The following is a 17,904-nucleotide window of genomic DNA, read 5'->3' as shown; positions in this document are numbered from 1 at the left end:
TTGCTGTCCGTGAAGATGGTAAACTTGGCGGAGGCTAGGTAATGTTTGAACCTTTCGGTGACAGCCCAGACTATGGCAAGAAACTCCAGCTTGAAAGAACTGTAGTTGTCAGGGTTCCTTTCGGTGAGACGCAGCTTCCTGCTGGCATAGGAGATCACTCTTTCCTTTCCATTCTGTGCCTGCGACAGTACTGCTCCTAGTCCCACATTGCTGGCATCAGTGTACAGCACAAAGGGTTTGTTATAATCTGGGTAGGCCAGAACTTCGTCACCTGTGAGAGCCATCTTCAGCCGAATGAAGGATCTCTCCAACTCTTCAGTCCATTCAAAGGTGGAATTTTTCTGTTTGGTCTTCTTGGACTGCCCCACCAGAAGGTTTTGCATAGGGGTGGCTATTTCAGTAAAGCCTTTGATGAATCTTTGGTAGTAGCCTACCAGTCCAAGGAATTGGCGTACTTCATGAAGGTTGCTGGGCTTCGGCCAGTCCCGGATGACTGTGACCTTGTCAGGATCTGGTGCCACACCTTCTGCACTGACCACATCACCGAGGTACTGTACCTTGGGCTTCAGGAGGTGGCATTTGGAAGGCTTCACCTTCAGGCCAAAATTGGACAAAGCTTCAAACACTTCAGCCAGGTGTTCCAGATGATCCTCATAGGTTTTGGAGAAGACAATGACATCATCCAGGTACAACAGGACCGTCTCAAAGTTCATGTGTCCCAGGCAGCACTCCATCAGCCGTTGAAATGTTCCTGGAGCCGTGCAGAGCCCGAATGGCATATAGTTGAACTCACAGAGACCCATTGGAGTGGTAAATGCTGCTTTCTCCTTGTCGGCAGGTTCCTGTGGCGGAGGCAAATACCCACTAGTGAGATCCAAGGTGGAAAAGTAGTTAGCAGTTTTAAGTGCAGCTAATGATTCCTCAATTCTAGGTAATGGGTAGGCGTCTTTATGTGTAATGTTGTTAGTTTTCCTGTAATCAACACACATTCTCATGGTACCATCCTTTTTCTTTACAAAAGCTATTGGAGCTGCGCAGGTGCTACAACTGTCTCTGATAACCCCTGCTTCCTTCATCTCTCTCAACATTCCTTTTGCACATTGGTATTGTGTTTGGGGTATAGGCCGGTACCTTTCTTTAATGGGTGGATGATCTCCAGTGAAGAAATGATGTTGAACCCCTTTTGCCTGCCCAAAATCTAGTGGGTGTTTACTGAATACCCGCTCATATTCTTGTGTCACTCTGTAAACCCCATTTTTCTGGTATGAAGGTGTAGAGTCAGTCCCCACCTGCAGTTGCTGGCACCACTCCTCCATCTGCTTCACAGAACCATTGTCCTCCACCTGATCGGATGAGACCAAGGGCTCTGCTGCCTGCAAAGAGTTGTTATTAACAGTGAGCAGCTTAGCAACTGTGGCGTACCGAGGTATTGTGGCCTCTTCCTCCCCACAATTCAAAAGGCTTACAGGTACTCTCCCTTTACGTACATCAACTACCCCTCTGGCTGTCAGGACAGTGGGCCTGCTATCAGAATATACGGGCTCTACCAATGCCTGGTAATCCTTCCCTCTGAGACCTATAGCTGCCCGACACCAAACCAACATTTCACATCTGGGGGGGTATTGCAATGGGGAAAGCATCACTCACTCTGACGCTGCCAATTTCTCCGCCAGAGTTCTACCTGTTGTCTTTGCATCAGGGCTCTGATCTCCTTCTGCAGGACTCGTTGTTCACTGGAACCAGCAGTCTCAGCCACCTGTTGCAACAAGACAATAACCTCGGAAAGACAATTTTCAATTTCATTTGTACCAAGAGTCATCATGGGATTACATTCACGTCGATCGATATCTACCACTATCAGACCTTGAGATTTCAGCTCTACCCTCCCCACTTTAACAGTAATTTCTTTACATCCAATCTGCGGCAAAGACTGACCATTACTGGCAATTACTGTCAGTTCATCAGTTGGGCCACGGGTAAGTTCAGAATCAGCCCAATACCTCTTGTAAAGAATGTACGGCATAGTGGTCACCTGAGAGCCAGTGTCCAGCAGAGCGTTCATGGGGATACCGTCAATCACCACTGGAAGGATTGGTCTCCCTCCCACATACTTGGCTCTCCTGTTCTTTGGGCCTGGAGATCCTATTCCTGGGGGTTGGCCCTCTACCCCAGGGGTTGCTCGTTTAAAGGACAGAATCTTGCAAGATGACCTGCCTTATAACAGCGACGACAGATGGGACGTCCGTCCTGGTCATAGCAATCGTTGTTCCTCCCTCGGAGTGGCGGAACTCTCCTCTTCCCGAGCCATGGGACATCCTCTGGACTGGAAGCCAGCTGGATCCTCTCCTTGGAGGACACTTGCAGAGACTGCACAGTTTTAGTAAGTGCAGCCATTCCTTTGGTCAACTCCTGGACCTGAAGACGCAGCTCCTCAGTTGGATCTTTATCCAGAGTCTGTGCATCAGCTTCTACAGGGATGGAAGGAAAAGATGTTGCTTCCTGATGGTAGGTGATCGCTGGGGGCCTAGGGGGCGCTGGGCGGCTGTCAGTTGATTCCTGCAGTACCCGAATAGCCCTGTCCTTAAAATCAGCAAAGTCCAGATCAGGGTTTTGCAGGGTTATGATACGCAACTGTCCTCTGTGGGTACTGGATAGGAGTCCTTCAATGAACTGCTCCTTTAACAGCTTATCCTCCTTCACACTGTCAGGATCAACTTACTTAACTGCTCGCAGCGCCTCCTGCAGGTTGAGAGCATAGTCCCTTATACTGTCCTGCGCCTTTTGTTTACAGCCGAAGAACCTCATCTTGATTTCAGCTGCAGGGCGGGTGTCAAAGGTGCTTCTCAGCATGGCCAGGATCTTTGCAACAGTCTCTTTATCAGTGTCCTGCCAGGCTTTCACTTCTCTCTGTGCTGCACCCGTTAACTGTCCAATGAGGATGTTCACTTTCTGGCTTTCAGACAGAGGGTATACTTTAAACAACTGCACAGTCTCTCTTTAAATTCACTCAGGGTATGTGACTCACCCAAGTACTGCGGTAGCCAGGCCGCTCCCAGTATATAGGGCATAGACAGCGGCATTATGGGGACCGCTGCGGCAGGCGCTCCTCCTTGCGGTGCTGCGGGGTTGGCAACGGCGTCTGCCGCTGCATTGCTGTGTGGCGCGGACATTCTCTTCCCCCCCTAGTTAACGTTAGCCAGGGTCGGGGGTTGTGTGAGCTTACCGGCGGCCGCTTTGCAGACCCGATTCTCTGGGCTCTAGGCCTCAGCTCCTCCCTTTCTCGCTCGCTGTCCTCTCTTCCCCCACGGCACTTCACTTCTTCGCGCTCTGTGGCAGGCTCTGCCCACGAAGGCCTGCCCCTTCTTCCCGCGCGCGCCAAACATCACGGCAATGGCGGCAATTGGCGCCAATTTCACACACAGTCTTTTACACAAACACAGTCTATGGCACACAGGACTCGGGGGTACCGGGCTCCGTAATCCTGTTCGTGACGCCAAGTTGGGTCGCCCTCTCAGGGCTGTGGGGTACTCGGTATCGGGCCGGTATCAGTGGGATGTGTCACAGCAGCGGTGACCCGGACCGTGGCCCTGGGCGTCCAAGTAATAGGAAGATGTGAATGGTGGAATGAAGTTAGATGAATAGTTCGTGACGCCACCTGTGGTGCTCAGCAAGGGAGGTGTTAAGCTGACGCTGCATGCAGATCCGCTGGGACTGATGGTATGGTGCAGCAAAGATGTAAAAGCTCCCCACAGGTGAAGCTATAGTCCCAGGGCAGTGTAGATATGGTTGGCACGGGGATGTAGCGGTGCCGGAAAGGTAGGAAGCAGACAAGACACAGCGGGGTGCAATTTCTATACCTTTACTTGATAACTGCAGTCCAGGGTCCCGTTTACAGATAGTACCGAAGCAGGCTAGCCTGGAAGCAATTCAGGGATTCTCTCTCAGCAGATGGGTTGTGCAGTCCCCTTACTAGCGCTTATTTGCGGGATCTCCAGTACCGAGTTACACTGAAGTTCCTCCTGTCAGATGTTCCCAAGAACTCTACTTGTACGGCAGACAACTGTAGCCTGTTCCAGGGACTCCTCACTCCTAAGTCCCGGCTCACTATCCGTGTTGCTGTTGTGCCCTCAAGTCTTAGATGGGAGTAGTGCATTTACAGCCTTCTACTCCTTTGGTGTCTGCTGTAGGACCATCAGTGTCCATACAGCTGTGGAGACCAGGATCCAGTTCATGCGCTCTTACGGGAGATGAGCTCTTCCTCTCAGCTCTATCTCAGCGCTCCTTCCACACGTCTGCACACTTCATCCTCCGCAGACTAACTAACCACTCCTTCCTCTTTGCCCTCAGAGAGCACTCCTCCCCTTAATTCCGGTTCAGAGTTCCCCCTGCTGGCCTGGAGTGGAACTGTGTTGCATGCATAGAGTGACTGAGAGAGAGACCCGTCATTGCCTCCAAGCCTGGCATTACCCTCCCTGGAGGAAGGCACAGCCACTGTGGCGACCTAACTCCTGGGGGCGCCACACTGCCAAACAGGCAGATCTCAGCAGCAATCAGGACCAGCGACGATGCGGGTAACAAGCGCGCACGTCGCTTAATTACCCTCTGTGTACCTTAGATACCAGAGTGCTGGTGCAGGGAGCTGGTATCCAAGGTAAACAGCGGGTTTCTAAGCAGCGCGGCGCGTAGAAACCCACTGTTTACCTTGGATACCAGTTGCCAGCACGCTGGTATCTAAGGTACACAGCGGTAACTAAGTGGCGCATGCCCTTAATAACCCGCAGTTTACCTTGGATACCATCTCCAGCTCAAGTCATGCAGGATCAGACTGGCTAATAGGAAAACTGGTGAATTCCCTGCTGGGCCCCCAACCACTAAATTGTCCCATTACACTTGACAGACTATATACAGTGGGTACGGAAAGTATTCAGACCCCTTTAAATTGTTCTCTCTTTGTTTCATTGCAGCCATTTGGTAAATTCAAAAAAGTTCATTTTTTTCTCATTAATGTAGACTCTGCACACCACCTTGACTACATTTCTACATTTCTGGGGGGTTTTTTGTTACGGCTGGGTGCAGAGTGTACATTAATGAGAAAAAAATGAACTTTTTTGAACTTACCAAATGGCTGCAATGAAAGAGTGAAAAATGTAAAGGGGTCTGAATACTTTCCATACCCACTGTATATCTCATCAATCATCTAACAAGTTACTTATTTGTGAATGAGGGTAATTTAATATTTGTATGTGGCTGAACAGTGGGCCCCCAAAGTCAATATGACCCTTGGAACCCCAGTCCGACATGGTAACTACAGTACATGCACAAGGCCTCATGCTAATCACTGACAGCGATGCTAAGAGCTTTAGGGGTATTTCCCCACTGTTCTAGCTGAGCCTCAATATCAAAGTTTAGCTAAAACATGTTCTACCCATTTTCAAACAAACAATAGGAGTAAGTCATATATTTTCGGCACTATTGTTTCATACATGGTGGTAAAAGTCATACCCTTGGAATGGTTTTATGTTTCATTTCCTTTAAGAAAGTGTAGCAGTTTGTCCCCTGGAGGTATAAAGTTACGCCATGTCCCTCCCTGTGCCGGGCAAGCTACAGCCTGCGCGTCATGTTCACAATCTACAGGTGAGACTCAGCGGGTAGAGATCTCACAGTGAAGGTAGCAGAAGGAGAGGGTTAATAGGAAGAAATCAGAGGACCGGGAGGAGCGTCTTCTTCACTTTTTAAGAATTTTTATCACACCTGCCTTTGGTGTTTCAGCCTAAAGCCAACACGGCTTGCATTCGGGACGGTCGACCATGGGAGCTGTAACGTCTACACATCGCTCACTACATACAGCATATAGGATGGATTAACCTGTTTTGGCACTTCATGTGTTGGGTTTAACCCATCATGGGGAGAGGATTGCTGTGATTGACACAAGGTAGGGTCACAGTGTTGTAGTCACCTTCATTGTGCTGTAATAATAGTGATTTGTGATGAGCACACTAAGACATTATCTGAGCATGCTCGGGTGCTAACTGAGTGTTTGTGGCGTGTTCGAATATTCTGCATGTTTCACAGCTGTTGTACAGCCGGAACACATGCAGGGATGGCCTAACTAACAGGGTATCCCTACAACAGCCACAAGACATGCGATCACAGGGACTCAAACATATATTTCAAGCACGCGGAAGACACTCAGCACTCGAGCATGCTCCGATAACACCTTATCTCAGCACGTTCGCTCATCACTAATAGTGATGCATGCGATTATGTTAGGTTACGTTCCCACAATGAGCTTTTGGTGAGTTTTTAATGTTTCCGATTTTCTGCAGGATTTCTGAACTTGTTAAGTAAAATAGGTTACTTGCATTTTTTTTCGAAAATACGCAGCATAAAAAAACTCATTGTGAGAACTTAGTTATAGTCTTTTTTTTTTTTTTTTAATTGACTTTTCTATCTTGTGGCATTTGTTGCCATTTTGTGCGTTATTGTTCAAAATGGTTCAGTGGGTTGATGAATTTTGCACAAAAAAAGTTTTTTTTAAATCTTCTTTTGCACCTTTTTAAAGCACCATCCTTTAAAATGCTGCATGTTACTCTTCTAATGTGCAAAAATATTTTGTAGATTTTGCACTCCAGTATGGCACCAGAATGCAATTGTACACAAATTAGAAGAGTCGCAAATGATGAATTAGGGCAACACTGAGTTCCTGAGTTGTGGCGTTTTTGGAGCAAAAACTCTCCAGATCTTAGTTTACCAAAAAAAAAAACCATCAAAGCTCTTACGTTTTTGCAAATTTTCTGCTGCAAAAACTCAGCAAAAATCATTCCCATTGGCTAGAAGATCTGAAAAAAGAAAACTATCCAACTTTACCATGTTGGGCTCCTCAACCATAATGCACTCACCAGAGTGAAGGGGCACGGCACACCAGAAGTAATGCTTCACAGGGGTATTAGGAGGTACAGAGGAGAGTCGCTTCAGAGCTTACTAAGGACTATGGTTCTTTTTTTATTATACAGCTGTATAATCTTTGAAAGATTAGATTTGGCTGATATTAAAATGAACTTTTCATTAGTTCAGCTTATTTTAATATCAAGACAAAAAGATTTTTGTTTTACATGGATTACATTGCCTTTTAGAGAGGGATATTCAACTGCACCAGCCTCATCAGGTCTAAGCTATAGAGTTTTAGAATAATAATGCATACAGCAATTTGTATTGTGAAAAAAGGTTTTGGCAGTCACTTCTATCAGGATACGTATTCAATTGCTAGTATTGCTGTTGCCTTTTGAGGCCCAGTTCACATTTCCTTTCTAATTTCTCCCTACCATAGAACATTACCTGTCATTTCTGCTGTGTCTGAGATAACCATTCATGTCACTGATAAGAGTGTTGACAGTGTCTACATACTAAAATCTATCATTTATCATTAGCTCCTGCTCTCTGTTGACTATAGCTCTCCACACCCCGTGAAGATAAGTCATATTTACCACCTAACCTATGACCCCTCTCCAGCAGATTTAGACCCCATGCCTGGCTTTTCTTTATACAGACGCCAAGTCAAACCCCCTAAACAAATATGGACCCCTTAAATATGGCTCAAGACTAGAGTTGAGCGCAAATTTTTTCGATATTCGGTTTGGATTACAGTCGGTGGCAAATATTGTTTTTGTAATGTTTGCCAAACACAGCCGAATGTCATTGGAGTAGAAATAAGCAAATATGCTTGGAACCGACCAAACATAAATTCGGCACGACTAGGGTACCAATATGGCACGAATATGGCAAATTTAGATACGGCAATCGTTTCCAAACATATTTGCTCAACTGTACTCAAGACCTCACCCAAGAGTGGTCCACCTGCGCGAGAATGATCCTAGGCCAAACCTACTTTGCTTACAGGACAGCTAAGATTCTCCCCCCACTTAAAGACCCCAGACTAGCCCTTTACTGACCTGCATTTATATCTGCTCCTGGGCCCCCCAGTAGAGTGTTGTCAGAGGAAAAGAAGTGCAGACACCATGGAGAGGCAAGTATGTAGGGCACCCTGGAAGTTTGCCGACTTATCCGGGTGTCCGGTTGACCTTTTTCTGGGAGGGTTGGCAAGTATGACTTCTGAGGATTACCCTCTTTATAACATAGGATTTGGAAGGAAACCAGGCTTACTGATGTTCTGGACCTTTTAGCATATGTAAGCAGGTCCGGGTAATACAGTACTCAGGGATTGCAGAGCAATACAGTATAACAATATTATTTATTTTAACAGTAAAGGTAATCTCCTTGCAGGGAGTTAATGAGCAGTGAAAAAACAGTTAATAGAACAACAAGAAATAAATGGAATAAGCAGAAAGAGTGCGACAGTCTGAGTTTCAAATAACACTTATCGTAGCTCCTGCTGGTGTTCCTTAGTCCACAGTCCGATGGGGGTAGTAGTACCGGCAACGGCCGCTGTAGGGTCCTCCGACTGGGTCCAAGATTAGCGATCCGTCTTCTGGCAGCCGGCAGCGGTCTCTGGTTTTACCCACTGAGCCCCCAGTCTATAAGCCTGTGGTAATGGCCCGAATTGGGGGGGTGGTCCACTGCTTACCGCGACCAGATGACACAGACACCAGACGGAGGCAGATTTTGGTTGCAACAGGTCCGAGTTTATTGGCCGTCCTCCTGACGACCGTAGCCATACACCGCAGCACCTTCACAGCTCTCCGTATTCAAGCCCGGGTACCTGCACCTTTCTTCAGTCATAGTGACGTTCCTCGCAGCTCTTTCGCTGGGGCTGCCCTAGGCCTATCTACCGCCAGCGCTTCACCAGTCCGAGGTCGTCGTCCAATTGGTTCCCCCGGGGCCTCGTCTGTCCTGCGGTTCTTTGTGTCAGGGCCACCCCCCTGACTGTCTCTTCCTATCAGTCCCCTGGTCGAGCTCTCCACCGTTGTCAGTTCTCCGTACTGATTCTTCTCCTCCTGAGCTCCTCCCGGGACTAGCACTCTCTGGAACCCTCTCCTGTCCTATTTATCTCCCTCCTCGGGAATTTCCCTCCTGGGTTCCTATCTCCCCGCCCCCCATGACTAACCATTTTCGTAGCCCAAAGCTGCTGTAAAGTCCTGTTCTCACGCTCCCCCCCTGCCATCTTGTGGTCAAACTTAGGTACTGCACTCCTATTTCATTTTCCCCAGCTGTTTCCCTTCTACTATTACAAGCATCCATCTTCAGTGCACCAACCATCCCTTCTCTCCCTACAGACAAGTCCGTCCGTCAGGTCACCTTCCCTACAAGCCCACGCAATCAAAGCGGGAAAAGGTTCTTAAGTTTGCGTTCCAAGCGTGAGCTGATGCGCGCTAGCCAGCAAAGGGACCCGCACCTCCATGTCCTGTAATTGGCGCACGCTTCTCGGCACGAGCCCGGTCCTGCGTTTGGCCCGGGTGCACGGCGCTTCCTACAGTCACTGTCCCACTGGAGTGCTCAGGAGATGTTGGCCGTAGTACGTTGCAGCGCTGCTGCTTGAGGAGCAGAGCGCGCTGCTCACTGTCCTGCACTCTCCCTGCCGGCAGGAAACTTCCCTTCGCTTTGCGCTCTTTCAGCTCTCTCCTACCCTTAGACACGCCACCTCTTCCCGGGTCACGGGGTTTGTCTGGTCCCCTATTCCTTCCCCCGGGCAACATAGGATGCAGCCTCAACAGTTCTGGACCCAGCTCAATGCAGGCACTCGCCACCCGGTCTTCCTCTTAAGGCTGGGTTTGCATTACGTTAGGCAGTCCGTTAGGCAGACTGCGTTACACCGCGGTATAACGCGGTGTAACGCAGTCCGTTAACGCTGCCATTCAGCCCCATTGTCGGGCGCATTGTGACGCATGCTGTAAAGCGGCATGCGCTAGCGATGTGCCGTCATTCACTGACGGAGCCTTGGACGCGGGCTGCAGCATCTGAGGCTCCGTCACAGCTAGCGCTGATGATTCATCTGCCCTAGTGGGTATAGCATAACACGATCGTGTTATGCTATACAGTTAACGCAGCCCGTCAATGTTATGCGTTGAACGGGCTGCTTAACGTAATGTGAACCCAGCCTTACACCAGTAATAGAATTCTATGGTTTCTAAGCCAGATTCTCCCTAGTGAGGGACATTGTCTGTTTTCCAGAAAAGGATCATGAACACCACTAGCTAGTAATAATGAGGGAACGTGCCTGGATAAGGTGTTATCTGAGCATGCTTGGGTGCTAACGAAGTGACTTTGGTGTGCTCGAAAAATACGTTTGAGTCCCTGTGGCTGCATGTCTCAGGGACATGGCAATCCCTCCATGCATTGCATCTGCCGTGAGACATGCAGCCACGGGGAATCGAACATGTTATCCGAGCACGCCGAAGACACTCGATTAGCACAGTGAGTGATTGACAGCTAGATCGTGTTCTGTGATTTGTCCAATGTGACAGCCGGCCTTTTTCTGCCAAATTGCTGTCAGAATGTTGTTTGCAGGGACGTCAGAGAACAGGGAGAGTTGGGTATGTGGTCTACATGTGAAGATTTGCTAGCTTTTCCAGGAGTACATTCTTGTAAAACTAAATTACACCATGTGTTTGCTTCCAAATCTGAGAGAAACATTATGCAGGCAGAGACAGACCCTGATTCTAGTGTTGTCACTTAATGGGCTACTTATAGTAGTTAGAGGTCAAATGCAATCTGTAATTATATGATAATACCCATGCAATCAATGGTGGAAGGTGCTGCTAATGGCTCCCAGGCTGGAGGACGCAAAACACTCACCTTGCCCCGGCACTGGCAGCCCACACTACTCCACTGCCATACATATAGATTCACCCTGGATATGTCCACAGTGAATATCGTAATCCCATCTCATGAGTCACAGTGACTGATGGAAAATCATCCTCAAGGTGACAAATAAAATATTCAGCAATAAAAACCCAAGGCAAATAGAATTAAATGTATTGCTGATTAATACAAAGCCAGGTAAATTAAAGTGCGATGTATCCGAATCCGGCAAATTCTGCTTCTACTGAAAATCATTTGCGTCCTTAGTTTTGCTGAGAGGCTGAAATATGATTCCTGCCTGACGCCTGTTCAATATTTCATTTACCCTTAGGCAGGTGAACGTGGTATGTAAGCACTTGTTGGACTGAGAAAACACCTTAGCTTTGTGAAAGTAAGTTCATATGATCACACCCCAGCACTAGTGCTTTGTAATACATCTATGGCCGGTATATTATATCAGAGTACGGGCAGAAACCAAGAATCAACTACATTCACCAAAGGGTTTCATAGTTTTTGGATTACTTAGGAACTCTGAAGACTTCCCAACGGCACCTTGCGCATGCGCGGATTATGGCACATTTTTGTGCTTGGCTAAAACGGTCCTTTGACCTTATTCAAATATCAATTTTTCATGTCCTTGTTCTGTTTTTAATATATACAGTATATTTATTATAGTTTATGACTGGCCACATGTCATGAAACAAAATCACCAATACAAGTCTATAGTTCGGTGAAAATCACAGACAGCCACGCGGATACGATCAGTGCACCGTTACGATCAACATTATAAGAGCTCATTCACATGACCGTATTTTCAGTCCGGGAAAAAAAAAACGGATCGCACTTGGACCAAAAGTTACTCAATGTGCAGTGCAGATGAGCAATTTTTTTTTTCACTGATCAAATCTGCGTGTAAAAAATAAAAAATGGCACAAGTTTCTTCCATAAATCGGATGAGTCTTGCCAGGTCAAATATATGGGTGTGCAATAAAAAAAAATAAAATAAAATTCAGATGCAATACAGAACCACAGTACAGCATCCATTTTTACGGATACATTGCCATTCTTTAAGTTAGGAAGCTGTAAATGGACTTGCAAAAAATTAAACACTGCTGCTGGAAAAAACGGACTGCACACGGATAAGTGAAAAAAAAAATCATCCAAGTTTACTGAATGAATTTACTGAATTTTTTATATACTCATGTGAACCTATCCTAATTGGCAGAACAGTGTTGAAGTGGGATGTCAAGGGCCCCCCAGTAACATCAACTCTGGGGGTTACTGTTCTGCTATGTGCAAATAATACATTTACCCTCTTTCACAAATATATTTATACTTCTATATAATAATAAATTAGGTCATTTCGTAAATGAATGATGCTGCCATTGTCTGTAGATATTGAATCACGTATATTGTGCAAACTGCTGCTCTTATAGAGGAATATGGGCTTACTACTGCAAAGAGGCCTACCTGGGAATTCTTCTGTTCTCCTGGGGTCCACTCCGAGCCTGTGCAGGAGAAGCTTTGGATTTTTTCAGGTTTTTTTGGCATATTAAAAAATAAATACAGTAAAATCATTGATGGTTGAAAATGACACCCTGATAAAAAAAAAAAATCTCCAAAACACCTATAAAAATATATATATTTTTTACGTACGTGAAAAAAAATTGAACATCGGATGCCTAAATGCCTATAAATGCTTTCCCAGTATTGAAATAATATTGTTTCAAGTGAACTTGAGGAATGTGGGAGTAAATGGTAGCTTGCCAGCGTAAAAAAAAAAAAAAATTACACGACTGTGTGAAAACAAATATACAGTAAAATGTGCACAATGGAGTAAGAATGATAGCGTACAAACTAAATGGAAAGACGTCATTTGGTAAGAAGTGCACGCACGCTACATTATGTGTTGCAGCTCACTCTGGATTGTGAAAGTCAATAACACATTTGGCACAGCCATCGCAAGAAACGAAGCGACACCGGAAAAGACTAAATCTGGTGCGTGACATTTTTCTCACAGACATGCCTCCACTTTCAGTAGATGTGCGGATATGTTAGACTGCGCCCAGTGAGGAGACGACATTTTACAGATGAGAACATCTACACTGCTCTGGTAATTGTAACATATCAGTGATACAATGAAACCATTTACTGCAGGTGGTGTAATAAGTGATTTTTTTTTTCTCCTTAGCTGTGCTGCATGCAATGATTAGTGACCTTTGTTTTGCTCATTTAGGCCATGTGCACACGTTGCGGATCCTGCTGCAGAGCCGCAGCGTTTCAGGCTCTGCGGGTCCGCAGCAGATTTAGCTGTGTTGTACAGTACCATTGTTTTCAAACTGGTAAACTGAAAAACACTGTGCTCATGCTACGGATTTTTCCGCACGGATTTGCTGCGGATTTAAATCCGCAGCATGTCAATTCTTTGTGCGGAATTCGCAGCGGTTTCACACCTGCTCCATTGTAGAGTTGTCAAACCGCAAGGCTAAACCGCAGGCTAATCTGCAGGTCTTTTGACCTGCAGATTTACCTGCGGATTTTCCCAAATCCGCAGCACCTAAAACAATGTGTGCACATAGCCTTAGGCCCCAAACTAGTGTAAATACATTATTAATAAATTTGGGTCATGCCCAGCCTAATTGGTGGCTCCATATTTTTAAGCTGTAAATGAGTTTGGTGGGTGTGTGGCGCCCCTGAGGCTCAGTCGCCACAGAGGTACTGCACCTCCTCCTGAGGTGTGGTATCCCACCATCCAGGTAGGGTGGAGACTCCCAACCACACTCCAACACCTGCATCCCACACCACAAAGTAGTGTAGCAAAGCACCTTCGGCGGCTCCCTGCTTGGAACACGAAACGTGCTGGGAGGTGGGTGGAGTTAGTTTACATTACAAAGAGCAGGAAGAGTTTAGGATTAGAAGTTAGTTGATTAGAGAGCTGGAGAGAAGAAGATCCCTGGAGAGAGGGATAGATGGATGGAAGTGCTGCAGCAGATCCCAGTGACCTGGGTCTGCTGGCACGGGAAAGGAAGAGAGAAAGCAACATAGACTGAAAGCCTGATTCTCCATAGAAAGAAAGGATTAGTACGGAAAGTGAGGAGTAAAGAGAACAGAGGACGTGGGTTAGAAGAGAACCCTTCCTAGAAGTTCTAAGCGCAAGGCCGGGGCCCGGTCCCCGAGGTTGTATGGATACTAATGGTCCTGCAGCAGACACCGGAGGAACAGAAGTAGTGACCACTTTATTCCCACACAAGACTTGGGGACACAACAGCAACTGGATAGTGAGCCGGGACTTAGTAGCAAGGAGTCCCCGAAGCAGGCTACAGCTGTCTGCCGTACAAGTAGAATTCATAGGAACATCGGACAGGAGGAACTCCAGTGTAACTCAGTACTAGGAGTACTTCATCTAAAGGCGCTATAGAGGAGCCGTTCAGAAAGGCACAAGTTGGCGGGGTGTTGAAGGCGTATTCCATCATGCCTGGAGGTTGACTGAGTCCCTGACCCGGAGGACATGGCACGGAGGCAGGCACCTGTTTTCACAACAGACTGTGAGTAAAGCTTTGGAACTGCATGCTCCGGTGTCCTCCACTTATTCCTGCACCAACACACCCGGCACTGCTACATCTTGGTGCTCGACATTGCCTCACCTACGCCTTCCCTTGGCCTCTGCATCTACACTGCCCTGGGACTACAGCTCTACCTGTGGGGAGCTATACCATCTTTGCTGCGCCATACCATCAGTCCCAGAGGATCTGCATGCAGCGTCTGCTTAACATCTTCTTTGCCGAACACCACAGGTGGCGTCACGAACTATTCATTTCCACTACATTTCACCATTCAATCTCCCTTTTACTTGGGCGCCCAGGGCCACGGACCGGGTCACCGCTGCTGTGACATTCCCATCTGAGAGACCGGCCCGGTACGGGGTACCCACAGCCCTGGGAGGGCGACCCAAACTTGGCGTCACGAACAGGATAACGAGACCTGATGCCATCGGGTTCTGTGTGCCTAAGATTCAAACTTTTTGAAAATGTGCAGAAGACCCAATCTAATAGACTGTAAAATGAACGCTAAAAATGGCCGCTGGCGCGGTGAAGAAGGGCGTGACAACATGGGTGGTCCTAAGAAAAGACCGCGAACTGTCCTGGGCCTCCCCTGTCTGAACTTCTATGCGACAGCAACATGGCCCACCCCCCGAGGGGTTCGTATACTGGCCTGGTATGGAGGAGCTGGAAGACTCCGCCCCCAGAAGGAGGAGCAGAGGCCAGTGGCGGGAAAAGAGCTCAGGCAGGAAGAAGAATGCCATGATGGAAGGAGGAAAGAAGCCAGAAGAACAGGGGGAGGAAAGGCAACTTGCCCCCAGGCCGCCCCTGCGGAGTATACGACCGCTGAGACACCCTCTGCAGTGCCTGTCACCGCCTCAAAGCAGATATTGTCACTGGTTAAGGCCTGCCCGGAGGAGGTACATGAGGGTTCCGCAGCGGAATGGAGAACTGGGACTGCGTCCCCGTCTGGACCGGGCGTGGCCCCCTGCTGACGGCCTTGACAGAAACCAACCATGCCCCTGGCCAGATCCAGCTGCGACCTGCCCCGCTGGCAATTCCAGGAATTGCGGCCGCCGCTGCTCACTACCCTGCACCCGGAACGGGACCGAACCCTAAGCAGGGAGCGCACGGTATGATTACCGCCCCGGACGTGACCTTGGTGTTGGGAGTAGAGCCAATGAATTGGAATGGCCTGATTGACCCTTGCTGGTGGCCCCAGGCTATGGTACCCATCACGGAGGTCCCGATGGAACTGGAGGAGGACGATCCAGTGGTGCCGGCAATAACACCTGCTGAACCACTGACCGCAGCAGAGGTACCCCTGGAAATTGCTGACACGCCATCCCCCGAGGCAGTCGACGTATCCATGGCCCTTTCGATTACCCCAACCGGTCCCAATCTTACCCTTTGGGAGGCGGAGTACCTGCGATTAGCGCACCATTGTGCCAGTTTTTTCACTTTTTCTAATATCTTTCTAATTTTGATTATGTTATCTGTTGATCCAGTTGTTGCCTAGTTCCATTGGCAGCCTTTGCACTTGAACTGTGGAGATCATGGATGCTGAGTGATCCGGAACTGTAAATGTAAATAGTTTGCACCTCTTAAGGTGCTCTCTCTTGGTTTTACTTAGGAACCTACCCTTGAACAAGGACTACCTTGGAATAAGGACATTTCAAGACATAATGGCCAGACCAGTGTCTACTCTTTGCACTTATTGATAATGTTTAATATTTTTTGAATAAAAAGCTAGACAATGATAGTGTGTAATGAAAGTATTAATGACAGATTTTATAGGGTCTAATTGAGAAAGAAATACAGTGACTGTGTTACAGACTTTGAATAAAGATGTGAGAGTTAAATAAAAATGTGAAAGATAAACGGAGAAGAAATGTGTCACTAGCAAAGGTGTTGCTCGAGTGATAGTGAATCTGTTGCTATAGCACTTTGAATTAGGTAGCATAACTTTAAATATAGATAGACAGTTAACTGGTTTGTAACGTTCAAGAAATAGTGCCTCCCACATTGGGAAGTTTAGTATAAGACATGTTTATTATGCAATATAAAAAATTTTTATGTTCCTGTATTGTCAGCTGTTTGCCTTGCAGCCCGCGGACGTGCTGTGTTTAACAGGGGGGGTATGTGGCGCCCCTGAGGCTCAGTCACCACAGAGGTACTACACCTCCTCCTGAGTTACAACAAGAAAACACAGAATGACAGGTTTGCAAAAATACTCTGCAATAAAAAATGGCAGTAATCAGCAAGTGCTGGATTACAAATACAGGGTATTTAGTCGATACTTTTTTTGCGCAAAAAATGTACACCAAGCTGCTCCACCACGTCAAGGTAACCCCTATTGAAGCAGTCCCTATCTAATGTATTAAAAACCTGAACATGTGAACAGTGTCTAATATGAACAGGATTCAGACAGCCCGCTCCCTAGTATGGGCTTGTGGTCTGAGACAGCTCTTATGTGCACGTCACACAAGAGAGGGGTGGGGTCTCCCAAACCATGCTAAGCAAGGAAAAAACAGATTAAAAACACACGTGACATGCACAAGTGTGAACACGTCGATCAGACAATGCTCACACCACCCACTAACAGAAATACAACAAGAAAGCACAGAATGACAGATTTGCAAAAATACTCTGCAATAAAAAAAATGGCAGTAATCAGCAAGTGCTGGATAACAAATATTGACGTGGTGGAGCAGCTTGGTGTACATTTTTTTGCGCAAAAAAAGTATCGACTAAATACCCTGTATTTGTTATCAAGCACTTGCTGATTACTGCCATTTTTTATTGCAGAGTATTTTTGCAAATCTGTCATTCTGTGTTTTCTTGTTGTATTTCAGTTAGTGGGTGGTGTGAGCATTGTCTGATCGACGTGTTCACACTTGTGCATGTCACATGTATGGTTTTAACCTCCTCCTGAGGTGTGGTATCCCACCATCCAGGTGAGGTGGAGACTCCCAACCACACTCCAACACCTGCACGCCACACCACAAAGTAGTGTAGCAAAGCACCTTTGGCGGCTCCCTGCTTGGAGTGTAGCAAAGCACCCATTGGTGGCTCCCTGCTTAGAACACGAAACATGCTGGGAGGTGGGTGGAGTTAGTTTACATTACAAAGAGCGGGAAGAGTTTAGGATTAGAAGTTAGTTGATCTGGAGAAAAGAAGATCCCTGGAGAGAGGGATAGATGGATGGAAGTGCTGCAGCAGATCCCAGTGACCTGGGTCTGCTGGCACGGGAAAGGAAGAGAGAGCAACATAGACTGAAAGCCTGATTCTCCATAGAAAGAAAGGATTAGTACGGAACGTGAGGAGTAAAGAGAACAGAGGACGTGGGTTAGAGGAGAACCCTTTCTAGAAGTTCTAAGCGCAAGGCCGGGGCCCGGTCCCCGAGCTTATATCGATACTAATGGTCCTGCAGCAGACACCGGAGGAATAAAAGTAGTGACCACTTTATTCCCACACAAGACTTGGGGGCACAACAGCAACTGGATAGTGAGCCGGGACATAGTAGCAAGGAGTCCCCGAAGCAGGCTACAGCTGTCTGCCGTACAAGTAGAGTTCATAGGAACATCGGACAGGAGGAACTCCATTGTAA

The 17,904-nt window shown here is 47.2% G+C and overlaps 1 protein-coding gene across 2 annotated transcripts in view; it reads left to right on the top strand.

Annotated features, from left to right (window-relative positions):
- PAK6 (p21 (RAC1) activated kinase 6) overlaps positions 1–17,904 on the top strand; it is a 112,898-nt gene that overhangs the window by 16,360 nt on the left and 78,634 nt on the right. Inside the window, exon 1 of one of the 2 annotated variants that reach the window (XM_073566740.1) lies at positions 5,764–5,932. The exons of the other annotated variant lie outside the window; for it this stretch is intronic. The gene's annotated coding sequence lies outside the window, so the exon portion shown is untranslated. Of the gene's footprint in view, positions 1–5,763; positions 5,933–17,904 lie in introns of those variants that run through there. 2 annotated transcript variants of the gene reach the window in all.

This window comes from Dendrobates tinctorius, unplaced genomic scaffold (genome assembly GCF_039654945.1).
Source record: "Dendrobates tinctorius isolate UK_male_01 unplaced genomic scaffold, ASM3965494v1 ptg000019l, whole genome shotgun sequence".
NCBI lineage: Eukaryota > Metazoa > Chordata > Amphibia > Anura > Dendrobatidae > Dendrobates > Dendrobates tinctorius.
The sequence above is the reverse complement of the archived record's forward strand: the minus strand, read 5'-3'. Positions and strand labels throughout refer to the sequence as shown.